The sequence below is a fragment of the Amphiura filiformis genome, chromosome 15 (genome assembly GCF_039555335.1).
Source record: "Amphiura filiformis chromosome 15, Afil_fr2py, whole genome shotgun sequence".
In the NCBI taxonomy this organism is placed as follows: Eukaryota; Metazoa; Echinodermata; class Ophiuroidea; order Amphilepidida; family Amphiuridae; genus Amphiura; species Amphiura filiformis.
The window spans coordinates 51,264,494-51,277,982 of record NC_092642.1 but is presented as its reverse complement, the minus strand read 5'-3'; the positions used below and the strand labels follow the sequence as shown (position 1 = coordinate 51,277,982).

The 13,489-nt window shown below is 34.2% G+C and overlaps 1 protein-coding gene across 1 annotated transcript in view; it reads right to left on the bottom strand.

Annotated features, from left to right (window-relative positions):
* Nucleotides 1–7,893, bottom strand: part of LOC140171802 (uncharacterized) — a 46,440-nt gene extending 38,547 nt beyond the window's left edge. Inside the window, exon 1 of the mRNA XM_072195134.1 lies at nt 7,451–7,893. The gene's annotated coding sequence lies outside the window, so the exon portion shown is untranslated. The remainder of the gene's footprint in view (nt 1–7,450) is intronic.
* Nucleotides 7,894–13,489: the final 5,596 nt, after the last annotated feature.

Below are 13,489 nucleotides of genomic sequence, written 5' to 3'. Positions count from 1 at the left end.
CCAACTCATGAATATCTTCTGCCAAGGCGACAACACCCAATATCCCAGTCAAATTATGAAATCACCCACCACTAATTGCAACCGAATCCATTTCACATGCTTCCATCTTCCAAAAGCTCAAACAAGACACCGTCAAAATTCCTGGAAAATCCAAGCTTATAGAACAGTTCCTCATTTGCATAAATCCAAAATGGTATGGACCATATGGTTTTACCAACTTTGAAATTTCACCCAAGATTATAATTATTTCAAATTTAGTGACCACAAAAAATGAGCTTTACACTAAAGATAAAAGGACCAGATTTCTTTTAAATTATTAAAATGTTGTTGTACAAAGAACGTATTAAAAATGTTTTCGTGACCTATATAATAACCCGATATTAAAATGTTTTAACCAAAACCAAAACGCATTTATAACACGTTTATAACGTTTTAAAAACATTTTTGTGTTTGCTGGGAAACACCGCCGGAAGTATGTGATGCATTATTGTTATACCTGTTTTTGATTCTCATATCAAAAAAATCCCTGAAACAATACAACTCATTATTATGTTTTGATGAATCCAAGTGTGTGAAAATATTGGATCCAACACATAATAATGATAAAATTGGATGCGTTACGCCCAATATTTATTGGTGTCGCTATGAGTTGTAAAATATTGGACTCGACTACGCCTCGTCCAATATTTTTAAACTCATAGTTCGACCAATAAATATGGGCTCAACCGATCCAATTTTATATCAAAACATGCACCTTTAAATTGGTGGCCCATAATTTCATGATACTACATTTTTTTTCATTTTTAATTTATTATCATCTTCGCCAATAATATCGTGATGAAAGCGTTATTGCTTTTGTTATAAAAATATCTATACTTTACTGATTCATTACAACAATAGTTCATTTACATATTGCACTTAACGCGAATAATGATACAATGCGTGTTTGAGAACCGTGTCTTTTGCTGAACCCTCTGAAAGCTTACAAATTACAATGTACCTTATGTAATTGCAATTAATTTAAGCAATTTATTATTCAAAGCGCTCGGTGAAACATTATGATGATAATATCCGTGTGTGCAAACATGTGAAATTGGATTTTAAAACTCATCAATTATCATTTCTGGTTAGAGTATGACGACAATAGTGAACCATTAATATTTGAAATCATTATTTTCCATACTGACTCACAACAGAGACAATGCATACACAAACGTATGCATAATATATATATGTCGGCTTGCGATATAATATGCAAAATAAGGATCTATTTAAAAACAAGTATAATAAAATAATATTATAGATCTGTGCAAGGTCAAAGGTGCTCGTTAAGTATAGGTTGGTGATGTTACCTGATGAAGGAGACTCTGACAGATACAGAAGGTGTACCGTGCATATTCATCTTTTTTTTAAATAGATCCTTATTTTGCATTACCAACCAAAAATCACATTTTCATCAAATAACTTTTATTTTGTAGCCTAGATTGAGAGTACAAATGTAGGCCTATAATCATGGGTAATTTCAATTTCCTGGCACGTTTACAAGATCAGTTCGGGGGCACTCGTAATAAACGGACGTCTCTGATTTCAAAGACGGGGTCAGTGATTTCACATACGGGGGTCTGTGATATCACATACGTCGAGCTTTGTTGACAGCTGGGCACTCGATGCAGCACATCGGAACGAAGCTGGGTGTATAGAATAAGCTTTCCTATGTTTAGCAAATATCTACCTGTGCAAAAATTATATCTATCTGTGCAAATTCTGACAAATGGTCCCTCCCAGAACACACTTAGATTGCAATTCGCTACTTGCACGGTTCCGCCATTATGCACTATGTGCGGGAGAGCCTCGAACTGGCAGCATACATGAAAGGAAGAATTATGTAACCTTACACAGAACGTTATGACTAGTTCAATTCCCATTCATGTATGCTGCCAGTTCGAGGCTCTCCCGCACATAGTGCATAATGGCGGAACCGTGCAAGAAGCGAATGGCCCGGGGCAATGGCCAAAATCAAATGTTTTGAAGTAACAAAATCCCAATTTTACTATCCAATTCATGAATTGGATAGTAAAATTAGCAGCACTCAACATGCTCAACTTGGGCTAGCAGCTAGCTACAACCCTGATAAGGGCCTGCACACAAAATTATTCCCACTGCGCTGGCACGTTCACCAAAATTATTAATATCGTTTGCGAATGGGTTTTGAAACTAGGGAGTATGTGATTTATGAGACGTCTCTGAAATATGATACTGTTATGTGACATGACGCTTCAAGAGTATTTGATATCAGAGACGTCCGTGAATTATCAGTGCCCCCGAACTGAGATAACAGAGATGTGATGAATGTAGAACTTTTTGAATGACCCTCGTATTACCGTATGGCAACGCATTGTATCATTAATCGCGGTAAGTGCTTGTAAATGTAATTTGTAAATGAACTATCGTTGTAATGAATCAGTTTTTTGTAATACATTTGAAGGATATTAAAACTGTGCGATAGGCCCTACTCAAATTAACAAATTGTCATTATTCATATCAGTGGTCATAATTCATTTAATGTCATTGCAACATGAAGATTTCAATATTTTGTCCGAAAACAAGGTCCTAAATGGCCTATTGCAAGTTGTACTATGGACCATAATAGCCTCATCCCAGTGGCATAGTTCAATAACCTCAATTAAACAATCCGAGTGTAAAATTTGACCCCATGTTGCAGAGTATGAGTTTTTGTACTCAAATAAAATAAAGGTCATTCAATGAATGTGCAAATGTATTGGGGTTAAAGAATTGAGCCCTGATAGATGAGCATATCGTGGATCCTAGTGTTGTCAGGTGATTGAAAGGTGTTACCCTTGGTCTTCAACTTCCTGTGATGGTCAAATATTGAACTTGTCCGGCCCGGTCATGTTTCAATAAGTGATTTAAGTAAACAATGACCACTGGTGTGAATAATGACAAGTTGTATTGATTATCACACGTTTTGACTTCCTCCAAATTCAGGAAACAAAAGGAATACAAGGAGAGCCGAAAACATTTCCTTCCTTCCATGGACAGCATTGGACACTGAAAACAGGCCAATAGGATTTTGCGGCAACTTTCAAATCATAAGTTACTGTCATGTTTAAATGTACGCTGTGACATCATAATTGGGGCCATTGCAACAAATGAGGTGTCATAAAGCGCATAAATAAATTCTGCTTTTAAAAATGTATATCCCAAATTTGGCATAAGACAACCCATTTTGGAGTAATGGCCTTTCATTAAGGGGCGGGGTAATTACTTTTTGGTATGTGCTTAGTTAAGGGCTGGGTATGAACGTTTGGACAGTATTTATTTTGGGACATTGGAGCACATCAGACATATCGAATTGCATTCTGAATACGAAGAATGTCATTCTGATATCAAATAATTTTGAATTTTTGAAATTCGCAATTTAATACACATTTTATGGCAAATCATTAAAATTGATATTTTTGATATTTAACAGTACTTGAAGTAAACTTTATAAATCTGATGATTTATACTTAAAGTGTATGTAGGTGGGTTGAAAAGCTGACGATCGAGCACTTGGAAGTTTTGTCCCAAAACACCAAAACAAAATAGGTTTTTGTGGGAAAAAAATCTATATCTTCAATATGAAAGGTCAAAATTTTCAATTGACCGTCGGCTTTTTCCTCCCTGCTACATACACTTTAAGAATATATCATTAGATTTATATAATTTACTTCGAGGACTGTTATATATCAAAAATTCGAAAAATATCAAATTTTATAATTTGTCATAAAATTTGTATTATATTGTGATTTTCAAAAAATGAAAATTATTTGATATCAGAAGGACATGCTTCGTATTCAGAATACAATTCGATAGGTCTGAGGTGCTCTCATGTGCCACAAAAAATACTGTCGAAACGCAATAAACGCTCATTTTAGATCCCTTAAGGGGGTACTACACCCCTGGCCAATTTTGTGCCTATTTTTGCATTTTTCTCAAAATTTATAGCGCATTGGTGACAAGTAAGATATGTATATTATAGGGGCAAGAACTACAACTACTGCACTGAAAATTCAGCATCTCAAGGCAAGTAATTATTGATTTATTGATCAAATATTGGTTTTCCCTCATTTTTGACTGTAACTCCACAACTGTTGTCTGTGCTGAAATAAAATTTCCAGTGCAGTAGTTGTAGTTCTTGCCCCTATAATATACATATCTTACTTGTTGCCAATGCCCTATAATTTTTGAGAAAAATGCAAAAATAGGCACAAAATTTGGCTGGGGTGTAGTACCCCCTTAATACTCAACAATTATCAATACTACGTGTAGTAGATTATTCACTCACTGACATTTCAATAACAGTCCTGATGAGCAATGTTCAGTAGATCAACATTTATAAATAAACATCATGCTCAACATATTAACAGTATATCGTAGAACAGAAATGAACCCAAGTGCCGAATGAACCCAAGTGCCGAATTTCGCCCCAAATTGATAAATGTTCCAAAACTTTTTCAAACTAAAACTTGAATACGCGTAAATAGTATAAGTTAATCAGGATTGTTATATAATTTGCAAAAGTTCCTTTATAATACAAATCAAATATTGGGTAAAAATTATGTAAACATAATAATACGCGTAAATAATATAAGTTAATCAGGATTGTTATGTAATTTGCAAAAGTTCCTTTATTACAAATCAAATATTGGGTAAAAATTATGTAAACATATAATGACAGTTGCATACTTCATTGTCATGCTCGTATACAGAGCGAGGAGCAGAATTGGTAATTCAATCTGAGAAGAGTGCTACGGTACTGTAGCACGGAACTGTCTATAGTCATGAATACAATTTTATTCAATATTTTCATTAGAATTGTAGAACTTTTTGCAAATTATATATATTACTTGCATTATAGCCTTAACTAGTGATATTTCTCAGTCGGAAGCTCGGGTAGGAAGTGTGCATGTACTGTACTAGACCCTACATAAAATAACTAGAGACATTGTCTATACCTGTAATTTTAATAACAATTCCTTTAAAAAGGAATGGGCGCCCAATGGGAGCTTTGATGTTATGTGCTGAGTATTAAACCGTTTGGATCAAATTTTCTTTAAAGCAATTGTTGTAACATTTATAGCAAAGTAAGCAAAGACAAATTAGGAAATGCAAAGCATATCTATTGCAGTGGGAAATTGCACAGCGTGGGATGCACGAGAAATAGTGTAGGGTGTGTGTGTGGGGGGGGGTTGGAGCAGAATTATTCTATTCAGAATACAGCTTTAATGTTTAATTCCTATGGATCATGTTTTCAAACAGGTGTATGTATTTCTTATGATAGACTGCACTGGTAAAGAAGACAAGAATAAACAATCTTATTTAGTGACTTTGTAAAACAATAAATACCGAAAAAGATATCAATATTAACATTTAGAAAACAATGTTTTATACGAGATATATTAACTCTAGACATGACCACATCGCGTGTAATTTCACGTGTCACTTCACGTTGTTATTAAGGTGATACTACTTGATATAGTATAAATAAGTAATAATCATTGCTCTTAAGCGAAAAGCCAATACACATGTATCAACATGTGCTAAAAACAGAACTAGAGGCCAAAAGTAGGCATACAATATCGAATTTGTTCAAACTTCTCCCTCTCTAGCTCTGCAGGGCTTCCAATTACCACCTTTATTCATCAGCATGTTCAAGTATTTCAACAAGTTATTTTTGTCTCAATGGGCTATTTTCAGAAAATTGATGCACACCCCTTATAGTACATGTAGAAGAGTTCGGATATCCGGACTTTTTGTCCATTCGTGACTTTTGGAAATCCAAACTTTTAAAGTGTCCAAAGTCAAAAAAATCTGGCAGAAAAATAGTTCAAAATCAGAAATCCTCAATTTGAGAGCTCATTTGGAAATTTCCGTGATTTTTGTTTTATTAAGATTTCCAAGCTTTTTCCAGTAAGCTAACCAGTAAGTTTTCAGGAAGCTAACCTGGAAATCCAGACATTTCTTTGATTGAAAAGTTATGTACTTATTTTCTGGAATAGCCCAATAGGCACTAGTCTGCATGCAGAATGCATAACCGTGACATAATTCCATGATGAAAGGCATAATTCCATGATGAAAAAAAAATCTTAAGACATTTTGAAGATGTTTTCTAATTGTAATGTTGTTTGGGCAAATTGCAGTGCATTGTATGTAATAAACGTTTGCAAACTATCCAAAATCATGCGTATAAATGTGTGCTAGGACACACTCATAGTACCCCGTTATAGGCGTCAACTTAGTTGACAACAGTATCATTGTTCTGTTTAACCACAGACCTTTAACATACAAGATTGAATAACTTGTCACCTCCTTATTAAACCAATTATTTTCAACTCCAGAGAATCATTTCAATTTAGTTTAACCATGCATGAAAATAGTAAATCTGATCTGTTTCCATGGTTTAACATTATTGCTGCAACACTTGATTTGATAAAAGCTATGACTTTGCAATATTCAAACTTCAAAGAGTATATACTTTTAATCTGGCTTACAAATGTGTTTCTCTTTTCATAAAGATATTATGTAAATTGATAACTCCCGTGATAACTTGTACTTCGTATTTTAATAATAATATATTATATTGCGTATGTTGTATGTCATGTATGTGGAACAACTTTGTTGATTTGAGCAACCACTAAAGCTTATTTCAAATAGTGTTAAGTGTATACTTTTAATTGGGCTTACAAATGTGTTTATCTTTACATAAGATTTTATGTAAATTGATAACTCCCGTGATTAAACTTGTACTTCGTATTTTAATATGTTGTGTATGTTGTGCGTGGAACAACTTTGTTGATTTGGGCAACCACGAAAGCTTATTTTGTACGCATGGATTAATCATGAAGTATTCTAGCTAGAATACTTTGCAATGTACAATCATAGTCCCTGGTAATAACAAAAGGTATTAGCTCAGTGGGTGACTTGAGAATACGCAAACAAAAGAAGTAAACAAACAAAGCATTCATGAAGGTTGTAGTAGTATAGGGACGTAATAAAATCTCAATATTTAGTATAAATTCAAAGTCTGCTTAATAATACTATAATAGCTTCATCTCCAATAAACAGGAAAAAGAAGGCAACATTGCATGCCACTTATGTGTAACCTCGCTGGTATAAATGGTGTAACCATCGAGATTTTGATCTCGATGGTGTAACACTGCGAGACAAACATATCGGCGACCAATTATCGATCAATATACTAAGTTTAAAGAAGTTGTATTTTTTAAAACGTGTACTGACAGTCCTACAAACTCATCTCAAACTTAAAAATACATACCAAGAATTAATCTAAGTTGAATATGTGGAAATTAAACCAATTGTTGCTGTTCAGAAAAAGTTGTACTGAAGTGTACCCCACCCTATTTAATACTAATAATATCTGACTCACCTGTGTTGAAGTTACGCCATGTTGTTTACCCGTAAGTTAATGAATGCTACCACGGACACAATTGATCCTAGATCATGGGCTATCACACCCAAAACAGCGTCTGCCACCTATATAATATTTCCCTTTCAAAGTAGGTATATTCCAACAAGTGTGTTAAATTCCAGTGTGATGTGTTACTTTCCTTGATAATCACAATACTTCCGAAAGACGAAGATAAGCAACATTAGATAATATTTCCAGTTTTAGAATGAGATGAGTTAAACATCCGGCTGAGCGTCGTCCTCGGTAGCGTCATGTTAAAATGGATTATAGATTTTCCATTGCAAGTCCTTTCGCTTTTTATCGATCATTTAATGCTGGTATATGGAAACTAACTGGAACTGGAGAGGGATTATTATTATATTATTGTAGTGCACTTCGTTTATACAGTACTCACTGCATGCCCAGCACACACAGAGTGAACTAAAAGGCAAAGAGAATTAATGCAAAATTATATGTAAGCCATTTACTAAAGTACCATGTAACTGAAAATATAACGATGACTTCATGCATTTTCTGGTCGCGTAATGGGACAAGCTGTCATGAAGAATACATTATTATATAATTTAACTGCGTTAGATTTGAAATTATTAAACATATATTGTTTATTTTATACTTATAATCTTTGCACTTCACCGTATCTAAAAATTACAAAAATTAAGGGATTCGAAAACCCCGTCGAAAACATTTTATTCATCATTCATAACAAAAATACACCAAATAAAAAATAGTAGTAATAAAAATGTTGATGTTGGCATTGATGGTGGTGGATTTATTTTGATTTCAAAGAAACCCACCAAAACAAACAAACAAGAGAGTGCTTAAAAATTATTATACTGAATTCGCTGGGTTGATAGGAGGAACACATTTTAATCTGAGCAGCCAGCGCACATAAACGTTGAAGAAAAACCCAGTCGGCATCTATAGCCGGATTCGAACCGGCGACCTGCGTAATACTAGCACGACGCCGCGCCCTAAACCAACTGAGACACAGAAGATTAAACTAAATGTATCATTATTATCATAATGGACACAAATCAACAAAGCATGATTATTTACAAATATCCGGCCATGATGGGGACCAAGCATTGGCGGGATATTGAAAAAATACGAACATTTGGAAATGACCCAAAAAATCACCAAAATCTGTCGTTGGGAAAATACAAAAAAAAAAATGTTCCTGAAATTGTCGAAATCTGGGTCGGTATTCATTTGTACAGGAATTTTTTTTCCCAATTTGTTCAAAATCTGTGTCGGTCGGGCCCGTAGAACAGGCAGGGTTTTCTTTTTTCGTCGCCTAGTAAGTGGATAATATGTAAGTCTGTATTGAATGTCAACAACAAAATATACTTCAACAATAGGCTATGGGGGTAATATTGCAACACTGAAATATGGGATTTGAATGCTGTATGCAACATAAATAAATGCTATGTATATACATTATTATAAACAAATAAATAAATTATTAAAGAAAGAAATAAGTAAGTGCATAAATAAATAGATAAATAATAAAGAAAGAAAGAAGTAAGTAAGTAAATAAATAAATAAATAAATAAATAAATAAATAAATAAATAAATAAATAAATAAATAAATAAATAAATAAATAAATAAATAAGTAAGTAAGTATATAACAGCGAAATAAGTAAATAAGTAAATAAATAAATAAATAAATAAATAAATAAATAAATAAATAAATAAATAAATAAATAAATAAATAAATAAATAAATAAATAAATAAACAAACAAACAAGCAACTATGTAGAGTCAGTCAACAGCATTAATTTTAATATATGTTGAGTAACCAAATGTTCATATCAGCACATTATCGATATATCGATCCCACATAGCAGAAAACTGATCGATAGCAAGAATCCCCCTTACGCCACAATGAAGCTTCGATGCTCAGTTGGTTGTGGGAGGGGCTGTGACGTCAATGGATGAGGTCGATGCACTCGTTATATGATATTACACAAATATATTTTGCATATAATCATTATAATTATATTGATGGGGGCATGACTAATGACTCAACACTATCACCTCATCCTTATATTTGTTGAGATGTTGCCACCTTAATTTAATACTTTTTCTTAAAGCCCCTGCGCGCATTAATAAAATCGCCCACTTTTTGCGCGTTATTCCCGCTAGATTGATAAAAAAATGTTCCCCTGGTTTTTTTTTCAAACCCAACACACACAAATCTCACGTCTGACATCCACACACGTGAAAATAGCCTAAATCTCAATAAAAGACCACAATGAAACTTGAAAAACGCATTCCGCATTAGGGTTTCAACTTGGGAACGGCTTTGAGACAAACTATTAAAGGTGGGAAACCTAATTGACAACCGCATCCCCCCACTTTACCCCATCAAAATGCAGATTTTGGTATCAGGTGGAAGGCCATATTTTTCCCATTAACATATTGAAATTAGGAGTTCCAAATCAGTATATTTCCGACAAAATCATCAAAAAACTGCCAAATTAGTCTCACGTTTGAGACTAATTCGACATTTTTTGACGATATCGTCGGAAATACACTGATTTGGAACTCCTAATTTCTACCGAGTATTTCGATGGGCAAAGTAAGAGCCGGCGGAGAGGTGGAGCAAAGGGTAGTACCAATATCATAGGCCTACGCCTATTAGCAATGTAAGCCAGTGCAGCGATCATCGGGGATTTCATAAACTATATACAAGATTAGATAATAGATTACAATAAAAACGAAACAGTATTCTTTGGTTCTATGTAATTTTTACATAGATTATGACCATCTTTTCAGTCTTCATGTTCACTCAATGTGGACTATATATCAAATTCAAATAACTCTGTCTTCTAAACCACATCAACTGTACCACGATTTGGTTTCACGAATCATGAATTATGATGTACAGTTAATATTCATATATTCTTTTCTACATAGGATGCTTCAGTTTTTATACACAAAATATTGCATTGAAAACTCTCCCACTCGGCTATATATTTCAAAAAGGTAACCAGGCTTCCCAAGTATGTGCAATAAATTAGTATTAAAATGAATCTTTGGTCTAATAGCATTTTAGAAACACTTGTATTTTGGCGTACACTGCTCTGATTGACCATCAAATAAAATGATAGATAACGCGCTAAATATCAAAATATAACATATTAAGCCAATAAGCCAAATCGCTATTGTAACTTCCGGTTTTTTTAGGACACTTTGCCCTTTGACCTATCTGGAAAATTCGGGTTTTGTGCGTACAAAATATAATTTAAAACTTGTTACTAGAATAAAAACAAACTTAAAAAACATTATTATTAAATGAATTAATTATTTAAATATTTTTAATGATAACATTATGACAATAATAAATAAATTATTAATAATTACAGCAATTTTCCCGATAGGTCAAAGGACAAAGTGTCCTAAAACTGCAAAACTGTCCCACAATGCATTGCAAACTTCCAATGCCGATTGGGCTTATTATCCCTGCAAAATGGCCTTGATGTAATATCCGACAGGTAGCGGGTTTGTTTGTTTTGATTTCTAGCAATTGCTGAAAGGCCGGTTGGCTTACTTAGGACACACCATTAGGCCTATGTAATGAAATTATTAGTTTCCCGTCACCCGCCCGCATCACCTTTTCAATTTGACCAAAACTTTCATTATTTTCATAAAAAAGGCAATTATCTGAAAATATATGGAAATAATCAAAATTGAAACTCTCAAAATGTCTGACATCCTCTGCTGATCATAATCAGCAGCTTTTCTTAGTTGTTTAGAGGATGTGGTGAATGGAAATTCAAGCATTTTTCATCATGTTTCTAGTGATTACAAAAATTGCAAATTTCTTTTCATTTTAATAAAAACAAATTCAAATCTTTTCTCAATCTGTTGCACAATGTCTGTAATGATGATCTAAGCATTAATACCTGTTTTGAGATGGTCTTTCATCAACAATATAGCTAGGTAATAGCATATAAATGAAAGTTTTGACAATAATGACATTTTCCAAAATAATGAATAATGAAATCATGACCTCATATTTCACTGAAAAAAATGTGACGGGAACTAATCATTTCATTTCATTAGCCTTAGATATTACCATGCATAATATGGGTCAGGCAGATTTTTTTTATTTCGCCTTCGGCGGCGATTTTTTTTCGCTGCCTTGGCGGCAATTTTTTTTTCTTCTTTAAGTTTTAGTGTTTTTTAACGCATCACGTATAGGGGCCCGAAAGCCAATATATAGCAAGGGGCCCTGTCAGCAACTGCTGACTTGTTGACAGCTTAAATCCAGCATTGTTGTGGATAAAAATGTAAAGGAAATCTGCAAACAAAACCACATACATTTAGCTGGATAATCGTGTACACCGAATGTACTGTACGTCAAAAAAAATTGTACGTCAACCAATTATGACGTAGAAAAATGAATAGCGGACCGTGTGTGAATATTTAAATACCCATTCGACAATTTTTCAAGAGAGCACTAACAGGGAGGGAGATGATTGTATGTAACCCGACCCTCATATTCAGTATCCGAAATGTCTCCTACTAATAATATAGTTCTGTCTCATGTTCCACGCACGCATTTGATTTATGCTGCGCGTGTGATCGAGCAAAATGGCAGAAGTTGAACTATTCTATTTAGAATAATTATAGCCTTGCATTCTTATGGATTATTTATATAAGTAGGGCTTATTTATTTCCAATGATTTATTGTGTCGTAAGAAGACAGCAATAAAGATGTATATTTAAAAGATGTTCAACGACCCATGACCTTTGACCTCTGGGTTAAATATCACGAAGTTCTTCAACATCATGTCCTTTATTGGCCATCCTTATACAACCTGTATGGACGCCTGTCCTTTTTAAGGACTCTTCTTGTTGATAATATACTGTACAATTCAACAGAGGACGCTATGACATATTTTAACATGTTAAAATGAATTTGGTTCTTCTGTCAAAACTTACATTATAAGTTGCTATCTACTCCTGACAGCACAATATGTATGGTGCAATGTGTTGCTATCTACCCCTGATAGCACGTTATTTATGGTGCAATGTGTTGCTATCTACCCCTGATAGCACGTTATTTATGGTGCAATGTGTGTTGCTATCTACCCTGATAGCACATTATTTATGATGCAATGTGTGTTGCTATCTACCCCTGATAGCACAATATGTATGTTGCAATTTGTGTTGCTATCTACCCCTGCCAGCACAATATGTATGGTGCAATGTGTGTTGCTATCTACCCCTGATAGCACATTATTAATGGTGTAATGTGTGTTGCTATCTACCCTGACAGCACATATGTATGATGCAATGTATGTTGCTATCTACCCCTAATAGGAGATTATTTATGGTGCAACGTGTGTTACTATCTACCCCTGATAGCACAGTATGTATGGTACAATGTGTGCTGCTATCTATCCCTGATAGCACATTATGTATGGTGCAATGTGTGTTGCTATCTACCACTGATAGCACATTATTTATGGTGCAATATTTGTTGCTATCTACCCCTGATAGGAGATTATTTATGGGGCAATGTGTGTTGCTATCTACCCTGATAGGAGATTATTTATGGTGCAATATGTGTTACTATCTACCCTTGATAGTACAATATGTATGGTACAATGTGTGCTGCTATCTACCGCTGATAGCACAATATATGTATGGTGTTGCTATCTACCCCTGATAGCACATTATTTATGGTGCAAAGTGTGTTGCTATCTACCCCTGATAGCACGTTATTTATGGTACAATGTGTTTTGCTATCTACCCCTGATAGCACATCATTTATGGTACAATGTGTGCTGCTATCTACCCCTGATAGCACAATATGTATGGTACAATGTGTATTGCTATCTACCCCTGATAGCACATTATTTATGGTACAATGTGTGCTGCTATCTACCCCTGATAGCACAATATTTATGGTACAATGTGTATTGCTATCTACCCCTGATAGCACATTATTTATGGTACAATGTGTGTTGCTATCTACCCCTGAT